Source organism: Oryctolagus cuniculus, chromosome 11, assembly GCF_051225735.1.
Source record: "Oryctolagus cuniculus isolate XC-2025 breed Fujian yellow rabbit chromosome 11, ASM5122573v1, whole genome shotgun sequence".
NCBI classification, from domain to species: Eukaryota; Metazoa; Chordata; class Mammalia; order Lagomorpha; family Leporidae; genus Oryctolagus; species Oryctolagus cuniculus.
The window spans coordinates 98,799,098-98,813,840 of NC_142877.1; the positions used below are offsets into that span (position 1 = coordinate 98,799,098).

Sequence of the window (14,743 nt, forward strand, 5' to 3'; positions counted from 1 at the left end):
AGTGGTGGTGGCTAACGCAGCGGGGCCCCTGCCACCCACAGAGGAGATCTGGATTGCATTCTTAGCTCCCAGCTTCAGCCCTGGCCCTACTGTGCCTTGGGTACTTGGGGAACAAACCAGCAGATGGGAGCTGTCTCTGCCCCCCTCTCTCCCTGTCTTGCTCCCTCTGCCTCTCCAGTGGAAGAGAAAGAGAAAGTGTGTGAGCGCACACGCTAAATGTCCTGGAAGCATAGCAGCAGGTGACCAAGAACACAGATTTGGCGTAGACAAAGCCTGATTTTTAATCTTGGTTCGTCATTTATAAATGTGTGAACAAATCCATTTCAATATTCAAAAATATTTATCGAGTACCTACTATATGGCAGGCTATGGTATGTTCCGGGTGTGGGAGACAGGGCAAGCTGTAAGAAGACACACACAAACCTTTGTCACGGGGCCTCCTTTTTAATTTCTTAGCGGCTCTGAGGCTCCAGTTCCTATTGCAGTTTCACCCCTTCAGGCATTCTTTTTTTTTTTTTTTTTTTTTTTTTTTTTTTTTTTTTTTTTTTTTGACAGGCAGAGTTAGACAGTGAGTGAAGAGAGACAGAGAGAAAGGTCTTCCTTCCGTTGGTTCACCCCCCAAATAGTCACCACGGCTGGCACGCTATGACTGATCCGAAACCAGGAGCCAGGTGCTTCTCCTGGTCTCCCATGTGGGTGCAGGGCCCAAGCACTTGGGCCATCCTCCACTGCATTCCTGGGCCACAGCAGGGAGCTGGACAGGAAGAGGAGCAACCGGGACAGAATCTGGCACCCCAACTGGGACTAGAACCTGGGGTGCCGGCGCCATAGGTGGAGGATTAGCCAAGCGAGCCATGGCACCGGCCTCCCTTCAGGCATTCTTGAGCCAACAAGGCAATGGATTTAAGCAACGCATCAGGGTGCCTGGTAAACAGACCAGCTCAGAGAGTGAGAGCTGCTGGGTGCTCATAATTACTAACGAACCTAATAGGACGTCCTTAGTAAAAACCACTGGACCAAAAGAGAACAAGCCGGTAGGCACCCACAGCACTGACACACTATGTTTTCAAGCTAGCGCGGTTGCTTTCACAGGACTTTTTGTCCATTCTGATGGGTGGAAAGGAATAGTCAGTACACTAAGTACTGGGAACAGCTAACACCAGAGAGTCATGGATGCTTAAAAATGTACACTCTGGAGATGGCGGCTGCAGCAGCAAACACGCTTCCCTGCAGTGGGCGGTAGCGGTCCTGGAACGTGTCGGCAAGCTGGCAGGCTTTCAAGCAGTTTGTGGATATCTTTTCTGGGAATTTTGCTGGGATTCCACTGGAAGCATAGATCAAGTTAGAAAAAACTGTCATATTAACAATGTCGGGGAGAGGCAAGATGGCGGAACAGTGACAGGGAGGTCGTCTCTAAGCTCTGCAAGGCTGGAAAAGTGGAGAAGTTGCACTCTCAGGGAAACGTTTACAGGGGAAACTGCAGCAAACGATCTTGCGAAAGCAGCCTGGATATGCAGTGAGTACGGACCATGGAGCAGGAACACAGCAACAAAAGAGCCAGTAGCCCAGGATCACAAGGTGAGGTTAGACTGTACCAGCCCATGCTACTGTTCATACGGCTGGACGGAGAGCTAGTAGATGACACCGGTGTTTGGGTCCAGCCTGGAACCCTCAGGGGAGCTGAGTGACTGCTTACCCAGAGTGGGGGAAGGAGGCAGCACGCCCCTCCCTTCCCTACTTCTCCCTCTGAGCCAGCGCCCTGCAGCTAACTAGCTGGGAGAAAGCTGGCGCCATTTCAGACATAAACAGGAGCAGGCCCATCTTCTCCCGGTGTACCCAGCAGCTAGCGAGGGCTCTTGGTAGGGGTGACCACAGTAGTTCAAATTAAGGGGGACGGGGGCTGCGGCTGCACCCACCCTACAACGGGCCGGGAAGGGGAGCCGTCCCTTCTTACAGCAAGTGCCACCTGCAGAGACTCTAGTACCCATCCGGCACAATTCTGAAAGCAGTAGGGCTGGCGGGAATTGTGCCTGCTTGCAACCCAAGGATTCTATGGGGGAAAAAAAATCTCGCTCACCCCTCCCCACGCTGACCACACCAACCCTGGGATTCCTAAAGAGCTCCGGGCCAGCCACACCCCCGACCCTTCCCCGGAGGTGGCCAACCCCCCCAAGTCTCCACAGAAGCCAACAGACTCCCAAAGAGTTCCCCTCGGACTTTGGTTCTGGAAAGGGGCTCAGACTCAATCGACGTCGGGTGGAACACACATAGATAGTGGCTCTGGGAATCCCTTGGCCTCTCTGTGGACAGGATAGCCTGGTGGGCGGAGTGGATGCTCTTGCGTTCCTTATTTGTGGGAGCCCTAGATGCTGAGCCTGTGCAAACACTGTGACTGTGTGAGAGGCAGCAGGGTGTAGCTGGGGTTCTGGGCAAGCTCTGGGTGCAGAGCCACACTCTTGGAACTGCTTGGTCACGGTGGAGGGGGAGGGTGGTGCTCACTGCAGCTTGAACCTTGCGTGCAAGGGGCTCTGTGCAGATCACTCATGCAGATCATGTTGAACACATTGGGGACTAATATCCAGGCATTCATTGCTCAGCTTAAAGGAGAGGAAGGGAGGGAGCAGATGTGACCACCTCTCCCCTCCCCGCCAAATTCTGAGAATAAGAAGAGAGCTACCACCCCCAACTCGGGTGATACCCTGGATACTCCCTCCACCCCAGAGCACTGAGCAGAGCTCCCTGACCACACCCAGCACTTGCTTCTGCTATTCACTGAAAGAGCCAACACTCCAATGAGCCACGGAGGCACAGTACAAAGATAAAAGCCATCATGGGGGGGAAAAAGCCAAAAAACCAACAACTGCCTCCACAAACACCAAGAACTAAACACAGCAATCCAAAAAGCAAAAATAAAGAAGTCAAATGATGCCTCCAAAGGAACATAACACTTCAATACTAGAATGCAAAGATGACAATATCGATGAAATGTCAGAAACAGAACTGAAAAGATGAATCATAGGAACACCCAGAGGCAAATCTATGAACTAAAGAAAACCATACGTGACATGAATGAAAATTTATCCCATGAAATTAAGATTTTAAAGAGAAACCAAAATGGAATATTAGAAATGAAAAACTCAATACATCAAATAAAAAATACAGTCAAAAGCCTAAACAGCAGACTTGGCAAGGCAGAAGAAAGGATATCTGAACTAGAATATAAATGCTTGGAAATCCAATGGTCAGACCAAAAACAAGGAGAAATTAGAAAAATAAAAAAAAATACTGTTGGGAATCTACAGGATACTATCAAATGACCCAACATATGGGTCCTAGGAGTACTTGAAAGCATGGAAAGACATAAAGGATTAGAAAGCCTTCTTAGTTAAATAACAGAAAACTTCCCTAATTTGGAGTAAGAAAGGGACATCCAAGTACAGGAAGCACATAGAACTCCTAACAGACATGACCAGAAAAGATCTTCACCACAATGCATTGTAGTCAAACTCTCTACCATAGAACATAAAGAGAATATTCTAAAATGTGCACAGGAGAAATGCCAGATTACTTTCAGAGGATCTCCAATTGAACTCAGAGTTGACTTCTCATTAGAAACCCTATAGGCTAGCCTAGCAGAGAATGACGAAATACACTTCAAATCTTAAGAGAAAAAAAACTGTCAATCCAGAATACTGTACCCTGCAAAGTTCTCATTTATGAATGAAGGTGAAATAAAAATCTTCCATGACAAAAAAAAATTTAAAGAATTTACCACTCATCCAGCCTTACCAAAAATACTTAAGGATGTGCTACACACAAAAGCACAGAAACAGGGTGACCACTATTAAAGAAGGTGATGGCAGAAAATCTCTTATTAAAAATATAAATCAAACTCAAAGTAAAAAAATAGGAATATTAATGGAAAAATGCCAGGGAAAAGTCATTACTTATCTATAGTCACCTTGAATGTAAATAGCCTCAACTATCCAGTTAAAAGACACAGAATGGATGAATGGATTAAAAAATAAAATGCATCTATCTGCTGCCTACAAGAAACACATCTCACCAATGACTGAATGTGAAAGGATGGAAAAAGATATTCCATGCTAACAAAAAAACAAAAAGAGCTGGTGTAGCCATCTTAATATCAGACAAAATAGACTTTAACACAAAAACTGTTAAAAGAGACAAAGAAGGGCACTATGTGATGATTAAGAGAACAATTCAGCAGGAATATGTGACTATTATAAATGTATATGCACCTAATTACAGGGGATCCGGCTATTTAAAAGAAATGTTAATGGATTTAAAAGGAGACATAGACTCAAACAATAATGGAGGACTACAATACCCCACTTTCAGCAATAGGCAGATGAACCAGACAGAAAATCAGCAAGGAAACAGAGTTAATCAACAATATAGACCAAATGGACTTAACAGATATCTACAGAGCTTTCCATCCCACAGCCACAGAATATACTTTCTTCTCAGCAGTGCATGGAACTTTCTCTAGGAGTGACCACATGCTAGGTCATAAATCAAGTCTCAGCAAATTAAAAAAAAATTCAAAATCATACCATGCATCTTCTCTGACCCCAATGGAATGAAGTTGGTAATCAACAACACAGGAATCTCCAGAACATATGCAAATACACAGAGAATGAACAACATGCTGATGAACCAACAGTGGGTCACTGAAGAAATCAAAAGACAAATCAAAAAATTTCTGTAGCCGGCGCTGCGGCTCACTAGGCTAATCCTCCGCCTTGCAGCACCAGCACACCAGGTTCTAGCCCCAGCTGGGGCACCGGACTCTGTCCCGGTTGCCCCTCTTCCAGGCCAGCTCTCAGCTGTGGCCAGGGAGTGCAGTGGAGGATGGCCCAGGTGCTTGGGCCCTGCACCCCAGGGGAGACCAAGATAAGCACCTGGCTCCTGCCATCGGATCAGCATGGTGCGCCGGCTGCAGCATGCCGGCCGCGGCGGCCACTGGAGGGTGAACCAACGGCAAAGGAAGACCTTTCTCTCTGTCTGTCTCTCTCTCTCACTGTCCACTCTGCCTGTCCAAAAAAAAAAAAAAAAAAAAAAGGAAGACCTTTCTCTCTGTCTCTCTCACTGTCCACTCTGCCTGTCAAAAAAAAAATTTCTGTAAACAAAGGAAGATGACAATACAACATACCAAAGCTTATGGGATACAGTAAAAGAAACGTTAAAGTTTATAGTAACTGGTGCCTACACCAAGACACTGGAAAGGCACCAAATAAATGAGCTATCAATGTTTTTCTAGGTCCTTGAGATGCAACAGCAAACCAAATCCAAATCTAGTAGGAGAAAGGATATAATTAAATCAGAGAACAAATAAACAAAATCAAAACTAAAAAAAAAAATATGAGATCAGCAAAATGAAGATCTGGTTTTTGAAAAAAAAAAAAAATTGACACACCATTGGCCCAATTAACCAAAAAAAAAAAGAAGAGAGAAGACCCAAATCAATAAAATTAGAGATGAAAAAGGAAATCTAACAACAGACACCACAGAAATAAAAAGAATCATCAGAAATTACTATAAAGAACTGTCTGGCAACAAATTGGGAAACATATAAGAAATGGATAGATTCCTGGAAATATACTACCTACCTAAAATGAGTCTTGAAGACATATAAAAAAATCAGAAATAGAGACCTTCCAAACAAAGAAAAGCCCAGGACTGGATAGCTTCACAGTTGAGTTCTAGAAGCCATGAAAAAGATACAATAGAGAAAGAAAACTACAAACCAATTTCCCTGATGAACACAGATGCAAAAAGCCTCATCAAAATACTAGCCAAACGAATCAAACAGTACATCAGAAAGATCACTCACCCAGAGCAAGAGAGATGTATCCCTAGTATGCAAGGATGGTTCAACATCTGCAAATCAATCAACGTGATACATCACATTAACAAAATGAAGATTAAAAACCATATGATTATCTCAATAGATGAAGAGAAAGCATTTGACAAATACAACATCCTTTTATGATGAAAACTCTAAGCAAATTGGGAATAGAAGGAACATTTCTCAACACAATCAAGGCAATTTATGATAAATCCACAGCCAGCATCCTATTAAATGGGGAAAAGTTGGAAGCATTCCCACTTAGATCCAGAACCAGACAAAGATGCCCACTCTCACCACTGCTATTCAATATATGCCTAGAAGTTTTAGCCAGAGCCATCAGGCAAGAAAAATAAATCAAAAGGATACAAATAGGGAAGGAGGAAGTCAAAATATCCCTATTTGCAGATGACATGATTCTATATATAGGGGATCCAAAAGAATCCTCCAAGAGACTATTGGAACTCATGGAAGAGTTTGGTAAAGTAGCAGGATATAAAATCAATACACAAAAAACAACAACCTTTGTATACACAGACAATGCCACAGCTGAAAGAGAACTTCTAAGATCAATCCCATTCATAATAGCTACCAAAAATATCCAATACCTTGGAACAAATTTAACCAAGGATGTCAAAGATCTCTACAATGAGAATTACAAGACATTAAAGGAAGAAATAGAAGAAGATACCAAGAAATGGAAAAATCTTCCATGTTCATAGATTGGAAGAATCAATACCATCAAAATGTCCATTCTTCCAAAAGCAATCTAAAGATTCAATGAGAGGCCGGCGCCGCGGCTCACTAGGCTAATCCTCCGCCTAGCGGCGCCGGCACACCGGGTTCTAGTCCCGGTCGGGGTGCCGGATTCTGTCCCGGTTGCCCCTCTTCCAGGCCAGCTCTCTGCTGTGGCCCGAGAGTGCAGTGGAGGATGGCCCAGGTGCTTGGGCCCTGCACCCCATGGGAGACCAGGAGAAGCACCTGGCTCCTGGCTTCGGATCAGCGCAGTGCGCCAGTGCAGTGTGCTGGCCATGGCGGCCATTGGAGGGTGAACCAACGGCAAAGGAAGACCTTTCTCTCTGTCTCTCTCTCTCTCACTGTCCACTCTGCCTGTCAAAAAAAAAATAAATAAAAAAATAAAAAAAAAGATTCAATGAGATACAAGTCAAAATACCAAAGACATTCTTCTCAGATATAGAAAAAATGATGCTGAAATTCATATGGAGAAACATGAGACCTCTAATAGCTAAAGCAATCTTACACAACAAAAACAAAGCCAGAGGCATCACAATAACGATTTCAAGACATACTACAAGGCAGTTATGATCAAAATATCCTGGTACTGACACAAAAACAGATGGACAGACCAATGGAACAGAATAAAAACCCCAGAAATCAATCCAAACAACTACAACTTATACTTGACCAAGGGGCTAAAACCAATCCCTGGAGCAAGGACAGTCTCTTCAACAAATGGTGCTGGGAAAACTGGATTTCCACATGCAAAAGTATGAAGCAAGAGCTCTACCTTGCACCTTATACAAAAATCCACTCAAAATAGATTAGCCATCTAAATCTATGGCCTGACACCTTCAAACTATTAATGAACATTGAGAAAACCCTGTGAGACACTGGCACAGGAAAAGAGTTCTTGGAAAAGACCTCAGAGGCATAGGTAGTCAAAGCCAAAAATTAACAAATGGGATTACATCAAATTGAGAAGTTTTTGTACTGCAAAAGAAACAGTCAGGAAAGTGAAGAGGCAACTGACAGAATGGGAAAAATTATTTGCAAACTATGCAGCTGATAAAGGATAATAACCAGAATATAAAAAGAGATCAAGAAACTCAACAACAACAAAACAAACCCAGTTAAGAAATGGGCAAAAGACTTAAGCAGACATTTTTCAAAAGAGGAAATCCAAATGACCAACAGACATATGAAAAAATGTTCAGCATCTCTAGCTGTCAGGGAAAAGCAAATCAAAATCACAATAGTTTCACCTCACTTCAGTTAGAGTGGCTTTCATACAGAAACAAACAACAAATGCTGGCAAGGATGTGGGGGAAAAGGTACTCTAATCCACTGTTAGTGGGAATGTAAGCTGGTAAAGCCACTATGGAAGACAGTATGGAGATATCTCAGAATGGAAACACCTCAGAAATCTGAATATAGTCCTATCATATGACCCAGCCATCCCACTCCTGGGAATTTACCCAAGGGACATGAAATCAGTAAATAAGAGAGTTATCTGCACTCCCACGTTTATTGCAGCTTAATTCACAATAGCTAAGGCATAGAGTCAACCTAAATGCCCATCAACTGAAGACTGGATAAAGAAATTATGGGATATGTACACTATGGAATACTACACAGCAGTTAAAAACAAAAGCAAATCCGGTCATATGCAACAAAACAGTTGAATCTGGAAAACATCTTACTCAGTATAATAAGCCAGTCCCAAATGGACAAATACCATATGTTCTCCCTGATAAGTGAGAATAGAGCACCTAAAACAAAATCTGTAGAAGTGAAATTGACACTCTGAGAAGCTATGACTTGAGCTGCCCTTGTCTTGACTGTCCGAGGAACAGTTTTTTTTTTTTCTTCATACTATTTGTTGAACTCTTAACATAGAGTCAATCATATGTGTATAAAGTCAACTGAAGATGGAGCTCAGTAAAAAATGAAAGTGGAATAACAGAGAGAGAAGTGTGGGGAGCAGGGCCTGTCTCCTGCAACATGGCGAAATAAGTACTGAGACTACCGAGACTAGACTAGACCACTGAGACTATTAAGACTAACTCTATGCATCTGATCTCCCATCATATGGTGCTGAGAGAGTAAACAAATCTTACACAGATGCTTCATTAATTAGCTAATTCCTGGCCCAACCCCTTAAAAGGGGGAGAGAGACAATATGTGTGGCCGTTCCCCCTGAGAGAGTTGGTTGGAGAGCTCGCAGGTGCCGCTCCTCTGCAAAAGCGGGGGAGCGGCAGCAAACCCAGGAAGGACCAGGGAAAGAGAACAGTGTCCGGTCCGGTGTCATTCCTCCGCGAGTGGGGGAGCGACAAGGAAGTTTGTAACTGTACAGCTGAATAGCTCTGCACACATTCCTACAGACTTACTTCTAAGGATACAGTTTAAAAACTTACTAAGGGACCCTAAATCCCATTAAGTTAGGTGGTAAAAATGCCATCTTAAGTGTTAAAGTGAACATATAGATAGGATTAAATGATAAAGTGATCATACAAATAAAGATAAACTGTCTGACAATAATAATAAATAGAATTAAAAAGGAGAGAATGTTCCAACATGGGAAGCAGTTCACACAGCAGACTCATAGAATGACAATCATTTAAAGTAATCTCTGATGTCAGAATCCTGGTCTGACTGAAAAGCCCAGGAGAGCATTTCAGGCTTGGAAAGCCAAGAGACTGTGGCAAAAAATGTTCTACATGAAGGATCTCTGTGAATAAGACCCCAGCAGAAAGGAGTGGCCATCAAAGAAGGGTGTACTTTTCTCTAACGGGAGAAGAGAACTTCTACTTTGCTGATGGCCCTTCTAAATACTGACAGAGTTTGTAGATTCAAAGGCTTCCATACCTAGGCAGCTCATGTCAAGAGCATCAGTTATTCACTGACATCATACATAAGCATGTTAACTGTTAAATTAACGACAGGAGTCACTGTGTAGTAACTCCCCATGCAGGACCTCTGTCCTTAATGAGTTGTATTATGAAAGTTAACTGTGAAACTAGTTCTCAAACAGTTTTTTGTGTGTGTGTGTATGAAAACTGTTGAAATCTTTACTTAATATAGAGTTGGTCTTCTGTGTACAAAGCCAATTGAAAATGAATCTCAGTGGAGAATGGGACTGGGAAGGGGAGAGGGAGGATGAGGAAAGGTGGGAGTGCTGGTGGGAGGATGGGCATAGTGGGAAGAATAACTCTATTCCAGGGCCAGCACTGTGGCATAGCAGATAAAACCACCTGCAGTGCTGGCATCCCATATGGGCGCCAGTTCGAGCCCCAGCTGCTCCACTTCCGATCCAGATCCCTGCTATGGCCTGGGAAAGCAGTAGAAGATGGCCCAAGTCCTTGGGCCCCTGCACCCATACAGAAGACCTGGAAGAAGTTCCTGGCTCCTGGCTTTGGATCAGCATGGCACCATTTGTTGCGACTATCTGGGGAGTAAACAAGCAGATGGAGGACCTCTCTCTCTCTCTGCCTCTGACTCTCAAATAAGTAACTTTTTTTAAAAGAGTAACTATATTCTTAAAGTTGTGCTTATGAAATTTGTATTCCTTAAAAAACAAACAAGAAATTATAGGATGTGTTCTCCATGGAATACTACATAGCACTAAAGAAAAAAAAAACAGCCGGTGCCGCTGCTCACTAGGTTAATCCTCCGCCTGCGGCGCTGGCACCCCAGGTTCTAGTCCCTGTCGGGGCACCGGATTCTGTCCCGATTGCTCCTCTTCCAGTCCAGCTCTCTGCTGTGGCCCAGGAGTGCGGTGGAGGATGGCCCAAGTGTTTGGGCCCTATACCCTATGGGAGACCAGGAGAAACACCTGGCTCCTGGCTTTGGATCAGCACGGTGTGCCGGCCCTGGCGCGCCAGCCACAGCGGCCATTGGGGGGGCGTGGTGGTGAACCAACGGAAAAGGAAGACCTTTCTCTCTGTCTCTCTCTCTCTCTCACTGTCCACTCTGCCTGTCAAAAAAAAAATTTGGTCATTTGCAACAAAATGGATGAAACTAGAAAACATTATATGTAGTGAAATAAGCCAGTCTCAAAAGGACAAATGCCGTATCTTCTCCCTGTTCTGTGATAATAGAGAATCTAAAAGGCAACCCATAGAAGTGAAATTGTCACTTTGAGAAGCCATGACTTTGAATAGCCCTTAACTGTTGAAGAATATTGTTTTTTTCTTTTGTCTTAATCATTGAACTCTTTACTTAACATAGAGCTAACCATATGTGTATCATAGCAAAATTACCTTAGAGATTACTTTGAACAACCCTTGAATGGACTGTTGAGAAAAAAACAAAGTATTGAACTCTTTACCTAGAATACAGTTATCTTTTGTGTATAAAGTTAAATGAAAATAGATCTTAGTAAAAAACAAGACTGAGAACAGGAGAGGGAAGAGGGGTAGAGTATAGGTGGGAAGGCGGGTATGGTACGAAGAATTACTATGTTCCTCAACTTGTATTTATGAAATGCATGCTAATAAATTAATTAAAAACAATAATGTCTGTGCTGCTCCTGAATAAAGAACACCTCTGAATTTATATTTCTTTTTTAAAAACTTTTGATTCCTCTGTGTTCCATGGTTTCCCGAGTGTTTATCTGCATGTATTTTGTTAATTTGTACTCAGGGGCCTGGCGCTGTGGCATAGCAGGTAAAGCTGCCGCCTGTGGTGTTGCCATCCCATATGGGCATCAGTTTGAGCCCCGGCTGCTCCACTTCCTATCCAGCTCTCTGCTGTGGCCTGGGAAAGCAGTACAAGATGGCCCAAGTCCTTGGGCCCCTGCACACATGCAGGAGACCTGGAAGAAGCTCCTGGCTCCTGGCTTCATATCAGCCCAGCTCTGGCCTTTGCGGCCAATTGAGGAGTGAACCAGCAGATGGAAGATCCATCTCTCTCTGCCTCTCCTTCTCTCTGTGTGTAACTTGACTTTCAAATAAGTAAATATATATTTAAAAAAAGAAAAAAAGATTTGTGCTCAAGAACTTCAATATTCAACTGTGGTTGTAAATAATATTTCCTCGATTCTAATTATTGCTATAGATTACTGCTGATATAGAGGAAATCAACTAACCTGTTTAAAAAATGTACAGTCCACACTCAGCCCCATGGTGAAGAGCCTGCTCACCTCTCTCACACTTTTGCCCCTTCAACTCTTCTATCTAAAGTCACCCCAGGGACTGGCTGGAGCTATGGCATAGTGGGTAAAGCGGCCAGCTGCGATGCCAGCATCCTGTATGGACACCCATTCAAGTCCCAGCTGCTCTGTTTCCAATTCAGCTCCCTGTCAGTGCACCTGGGAAAGCAGTAGAGGATGGCCCAAATCTTTGGACCCCTGCACCCATGTAGGAGACCCAGGAGAAGCTCCTGGTTTCGGATTTGGCTCCGCTCCAGCCATTGCAGCCATATGGGTAGTGAACCAGTGGATGGGAGATATCTCTGTCTATACCTTTTTATAACTCTTTCAAATAAATACATGTTTTAAGAAAAAGCAAGGGACGGTTTAACTGGATGCACAGCCACTCTGAAAATTTTTGCCTTAAACCAAATTCAAATCCAACTGTCAGTGGGTGAAAAAGATAAAGAGCAGATTCTTAAGAGTCCAGGCTCTGGGGGGATTCAGGAAAGAGGAATGGGGTTTTGTAGGGTCCAACCCTAAAGTTCTAGGCCAACTCTAAAAACACTAACACTGGTAGACATGGCTTTGAAAGCACTTGGAGAGCCTGCAGAACTGGCAAGAACTGAGATGGAACTGTCATCAACAGAAAAGGCAGTGAAGGAAGAAACCATGGAGATGAGTAGGGACGAGAGGGTCAGTTAGGAGTACGTTAAATTCGTCAGCCGAATCAGTTACAGGTGTAAAATATTCCACTCCATCACGTGATCAACACACCAGTTGACTTAATTAATACTGTGTTCCTCTGACATTTATGCAATTACATGCCGTCACTGAGTCAGGGGCAGTCGGAATGTGCAAAGACCTTGGCGTTCTGCCTCTCGTTATCAGTGCTTTCTCTAAAACTCATCGATTTAAACTTAGTGCGCCTGGGATTCTTCTCTTGTCAAGCAGAGATAATAACACCTTTCTTTCGGACTTGTTGCAATGTTCTAACACAGGTAGTGTAGGCACAAGGCCTGCTCATGGTGGGCTGATGGGCATAGAACACACTTAGGCTTTCTTCAAAGCAGAGACATCGTGCTCATCTGCTCTGCCTTGGGACCGACCCCCAGCCTCTGAAAAGAAGAGGAGGCAGAATGGCCAGCTTTGGCTAAGGCTTCCTGAATCCAGCTTTGGCTAAGACTTTCTGAATCAAAATTCTTGAAAACTGGCCATCTGCAAGCAACCTACCAGCCGTGTCAGTGCAAACTGGAAAACCTGGCCCACCCCCGTGCAGAGCCTAAACATTCCTTACTCTGGGGAAGTCGGGAAAGAGGAGTGGGGCTTTGAAATGTCCAAGTCTCAAGCGCTGGCCAACTCTAAAAACAGTAACACTGCCGGCAAGACCTAGTGCCCCAAGCCGCCTGTGTTTTATTCTCACAACAGCCCTCTCTGCAACCCAGTGAAAATGGGTCCTCAGATTCTTCTAACACAGGATAAAAACTTACACTCCTCTCCCAGGTCCTCTGGGACCCAGTGCCTTTCAGATTGCTTTCCCACCTCCTCTCCACCCACCTTAGACAAACACTAGGAAAGGCTGTGAACTGTGTCCTTGGATGGTGTGGAGAGAGCAGCGTTGGCAGTTTTCTGTTTACCCGAGAGCTCGGTCCTTGGCCTCCTGGATGGCCTTCCTCTTGGTTAGGTCAGCCGCAGAGCACAGAGTCTGCCAAATTACTTTCAGCTTGATCTCGAAGGCCCGGCTGGCGTCAAACTAACTGTTCCCTGTTGACATTTCTGACTGCCCCTTTATGCAAACTGAAAGATAAATCAATAAGCGGAGGTCCAGAGGAAGGAAGATTGGGGACAGGTCAGCCACTGTGAGTCAGAGGACGGGAGCACTTAGCAAACTGAGACGAGCCACACAGACGTCGGGTCTTCCAAGGCAACAATGGCCACCCTTCCGCCTTTGTAACTGCTCAACACGGACCGGGAGGACAGACTCACCCTTACCCTTCCTGTTTCTGCAAACCTCTTGTTTGCAGGAGCTGCTCAGGGAACATCTAACTGGACTGTTAACCAGATGCACTCAGTGCACCCACGGACATAAACGTCCATGAAGTAGCCTGAAAACTCGCCAGGGCCTTGCAAGCTTTAAGAACATGGCTTACTCTGTGAAGTCAGAACTCCTGGCTGAAACCCTATCCTTAGCTGACCAGCAAGACAAACAGGATTGAAATGAATAAGAACATCTAGTCTTTGTTTAGAGTGAGGCATTGGGCTAAATGACATATTTTATATTAAAGCTCAAACAAGTCCATCAAGTAGAAACGTTTCTCCCCAAGATGAAGCTGAGAAAATGAGGCTAAGTGAAGCAAATTACTGGATGTCAAACAGCTCATGAGTAACAGCTGGGATGAAAACAAGTTGAACCCCGAGGTTTCCTAATTTTCTACCATTTCAACCCATTCATTTTACCTATAACTGCAAAACGCTACTAATATCTACAACTTCAAAACGTTCACACATTAGCTGTCGTTAGCAGAATTTTATAAAATTCCACATCTCTACCAGTTAGGCACTTTTGTGCTTATTTCCTCTATTTCTACTTCTCATGTAGTATTAAATATACCGTATACATAATACACATGTAATACATATAATACATTACACAACTATGTACATATATGTATACACAACTGTATACAAAATGTTTGCCATGGTGTAGCTGGGCTGTAATATTTGGAATTTTTTTCCCCCTTTGAGTCTCGTTCACTCCCATTGCCTAACTCTTCCCAGTGTTTTCTTTCCCACCTGATTTTTAAATGTGATAATCTAAAGGTTCGCTTTCTGTCCTCCGTTTTTAAACTGACTTCCTTTGCCATGTTGCGGTCTCGCAGTGTTACCTTGCCTTTACGGTGTACTACTGGTGCCTGCGTCTGGCTTCCATCTGACTGTGCAGTCCTCTGGCTTTCCTGACTTTGTACGTTCCCCAAGACCCGACGCTGCGCTTCTAACCCAAG

General features: G+C 44.0%; 1 protein-coding gene across 12 annotated transcripts in view; it reads right to left on the reverse strand.

Annotated features, from left to right (window-relative positions):
- The window catches only part of CCDC38 (coiled-coil domain containing 38), a 70,520-nt gene that overhangs the window by 54,801 nt on the left and 976 nt on the right, over window positions 1-14,743 (reverse strand). Inside the window, exon 1 of one of the 12 annotated variants that reach the window (XM_089308795.1) lies at window positions 14,627-14,741. The exons of 9 other annotated variants lie outside the window; for them this stretch is intronic. The gene's annotated coding sequence lies outside the window, so the exon portion shown is untranslated. Of the gene's footprint in view, window positions 1-13,298; window positions 13,514-14,626; window positions 14,742-14,743 lie in introns of those variants that run through there. 2 more of the 12 variants (XM_089308796.1, XM_089308798.1) reach the window with 2 other exon arrangements.